The sequence below is a fragment of the Solanum tuberosum genome, unplaced genomic scaffold, assembly GCF_000226075.1.
Source record: "Solanum tuberosum cultivar DM 1-3 516 R44 unplaced genomic scaffold, SolTub_3.0 scf00125, whole genome shotgun sequence".
NCBI classification, from domain to species: Eukaryota; Viridiplantae; Streptophyta; class Magnoliopsida; order Solanales; family Solanaceae; genus Solanum; species Solanum tuberosum.
In genome coordinates this window covers 1,497,412-1,501,335 of record NW_006239052.1, presented here as the reverse complement: position 1 = coordinate 1,501,335, position 3,924 = coordinate 1,497,412, and positions in this window count along the sequence as shown.

The window sequence follows — 3,924 nt, the reverse complement described above, 5'->3', positions numbered from 1 at the left end:
TGGCATCAGTACATTGAATGTATGAGTATGCGAGTTGAATGCTAACAAACATAGGCTTGAAAGGGAATTTGAAAGAAACACTTACCTTGGCTCTTCTCAACTCATGAATACTTACTGAACTCATTTCAATATAAAGCAGTTTAAACAAGTGCAATATAAAGAAAAGCGGTTTAAAAACATGATGTCAACTCTGTGTATGTACAAGGATACAACAAAAATACTGAAATGTATGTAAAAATACAATAAAACTGATGTATATAAAAATACAATAACTTATGTGGGAGTTTTCTAACCGACAACCATCACATAAGAGCTATAGTGATCATACATCGATCTACCTCACACTGCCAACGCATCCTACACCCGGCCAAAGGTATAGAACCTGAACTGCCTAATGGATCCACTAGTCTATTTCGAAAAGTATTCATCTAAAAAGTATGACCCTTTTCTACCCATGGTGGCTACATGGTTCAATGGTGACGTAAGTTATCTAAACTCATGCTCATCCCAAATTCGGTGCTCAATACTACTCCCAAAATATACTGGCTCTTATGTTTTAAAAACATACTTATTCTGTGATTTGAGATTAGTGTTCAAAAACTTAGCTCGAAGGCTATCTTGGAAATCTCAGTTTCCCTGCTTGCTTCATTTAGAAAGCTATTACTCTTTTCTGAAAACTAGCCCGGAAGCTCTTTGGAAATCTCAGTTTCCGCTTTTATTTAAAATGTGAAAACATTTTAAAATATTTTTGGGAATACATAGTCCCCATATACTTCTTTGAAGAAAAGAACTTCAACTTTACTCTTCGCTGAACTCAAAACTTAAGTCTTAAAACAAAGTTAAAATGTTTGTAAAAGACTTATGAAAACTTGAAATGAACTCCTCTTACTTGACTCTTGACTTCTCTTGACTTTGATCTTAACAGTTCTTGACTTGACTTTGAATTGAAATATGGATTCAAGGATTAAGATTTGAGTTTGGAAAGATCTCATGTTGTTTAGGAATGATTCTAGATAGCTAAACATGAGAAGAAAAAAAACCAAAAATCAATATTTGAAGGTGAGTCTGCGACGCACAGGCATAATTTAATTTTGGTTCCGAAAACGTCTTTTGAGGCAGAACACCTCGTGTCAGCTCTGCGACGCGAAGCTGAAATTTCAATTATGGGAAAAGGTTGCGCGACGCGCTCTCATGTTCAGATTTCGCCCGTCGAAATTTCTTCTTCGTTTTTCTTCCCCAATCCACCCAAACTCGATTCTTTTTCGTAAATCACTTTTAGATACAGATACCCAACAATGTACCAAAACAACTAACTTGAAACGACCATATAATGCGACGTAACGAACTCAGAAACTTCCCAGCTCAGTCAAATTCAAGAACAATATATGAACTCAAGAATAAGTATCAAGATCATCAATATTCAAATTCTTTTAGGACGAATCCAAACTTAAATAAATATGCTTGGCACGTGGGAGAATGATCCCAACATTATGAGAGCCTCACATACCTGATAGAAGTAAATCCTTGGCGAAACACCAAGTTCCTTGATCGATCTTGATGAATTTGCCCTTTTCTCCTTCTTCTTTTCTCTTCTCCTTTCTCCTTAGCCCTAGCGTGAAATCCCAAGTTCTAAAACTGACTAAGTTCTGAATTGACCCATATTAAACTCCTAAAATTAGATTAAAATAATAGGGCAGTGAAAAGACTAAAATACCCCTTACATTTCCGGATTGGACATTTCCTTAATCCAACTACCCAACTTCCAAAGGGCATAACTTGCTCATACGAACTCGGAATCGCGCAAACTTGGCGGCGTTGGAAAGATCATTCCAAGAGTTTCCCAACCATATCTGGAAATACACCTAACTCATCCTGAGCTAGTAGTTATGGCCATCTGAAGTTGACCAAAAACTCAACTTTAACTTACTTACAATTTTCCAGATTTCCTTATACTTTCCAAAAATAACTATTTCCAGATTTTAAACTTCTTTCTAGTTCTTTCTAGTTGCGAGATGTTACAATTACGGCGACCTATTACACGCCTAATCTTGTTCAAAGTGATATTAATACCCCCTCAAAACGTGACATGACAAAGAAAGTGTGTTCACCTCCCTTAAGGTGCATGAGAAGAAAAAAATATATGTTAGAATGAAAAATTTGAACACATGACACTAATAATATATGTGTGAGTATAATTTTTAATATATTAATTATTTCAATTTTCTTCTTTTTAATCTTTTTATTCGTGGCCCCAATTTCTTTAAAGCATTTACATTTTTCTTAATTTTGAGTTGTTCTTCTTCATAAGGAATCACTAGATTTGAACAATGGAAGCACATCCAACATTCTATCCTTAAAGAGGAACTCATAAAAAGAAATAGAAAGGTGTGGAAAATATGAAGACTTCCAAAGAAAAGTTAATAATTTTCAACTTAAAATTCATGATTTTTCCGTTTGAACTCGCCGGAGGATTCACTGGAGAAGATTATCGAAAAATAATTACGAGAAAGATAATGATTTCTATTGAAAATCTTATAACATTTAAGCATAAAATTCATGATTATATTGCCTAAATTTATCAAAAGTTCATCGAAGAAAATGATTTCTCCATCTTTGTCTTCTCTATTCTCGCCGGAGCACTACCTACAATCACCACAATGTCCATTTTATGTCTCAAATCATCAATAGCATATTTGATCAATCATTACACACAAAGAATACTAATGAAATGCTTGATTTACATATTAGTTATCAAGATTTTTACAGATCTGAAAATTTTATTTGTTCCACCGGCAACAATGGTGTTGCCCATCGCCTATCGCCAACATCTCTTAACTTCATAATTGACTTACTAACTCCTATTTTCTCTTCAAATTTTTATTTTTTCCTTCAATTTATGAACAATGGAGAAGAAAAAGAAATAGATTTTAAAAAGAGAAATGTATGGAGAGAGGAGGAAGATGCCCAAATCTTTATTCTTTTGCAAAATTGAAGAAAATATCAAGAGATAAAGGTTTTTAGAATTAAAAAAATATTATTTATGTATAAAAACGCGTGTACAACACTTCTTTTTACAGAATGAAATTGTCCTCTATTAATATCACTTTGAACAAGATTAGGTGTGTAATAGGTCGCCACAATAGTTTGAGTGTGTAACTGACTTTTCGGCACAAATTGAGGGGGTAACTTATGCCTTTTCCCAAAAATGAAGAAATAGATGGGAAAGAGGTATGTCGAGGGATGGTGACGAAAGGAATTCGCTTGATGACAATATTGGATTGAGTAGTCAGGGAAGACAAATTGGGGAAGATGATACCAGGGTTTTTTTAAATTTTTTTATATGTCCAAGTTATAATTTTTCTAATGTTGATGTCCATTTTTGATTGGTCTGCATAAAAACATATCTGGTTTCACGCACTTCTTTAGATGTGTAATACACTCATGAAGCCATGTCACCAAAAAGTATTTAATAGGTACATGTTTTGAACGGTAAAAATGCTCAATATGTACAATCCCTAGTTAATATGTCTAAGTGAATTATGCGAACAACTTTAAGGGGCCGCAACACGACTTATGTTGAGTTGATTCTACTACTTATATATACGTGTGGATAACCACATAGATGACGGTTAACATGTCTGTAACACCTGTGTAGTTCCACACTTACATATATATTTGCCTTTTTTTTTTCTTTCGTTTAATTTGTTTGTCTTATTTTTTAATTTTTTATATATTTAAAAAAAATACGTAAAAATACTATAAACCATGATAATTGACAAATTAAAATATTTGTAAAAAATCATCTAAAAAATTCAATTGCTTATAAAAAAACCGATTGATTCATAAAATTAATCTATTTGTGTCACATAAAATGAGATAAAAGAAGTAACACGTATTATTTAATTTGGAAACTACGTAAAAAGT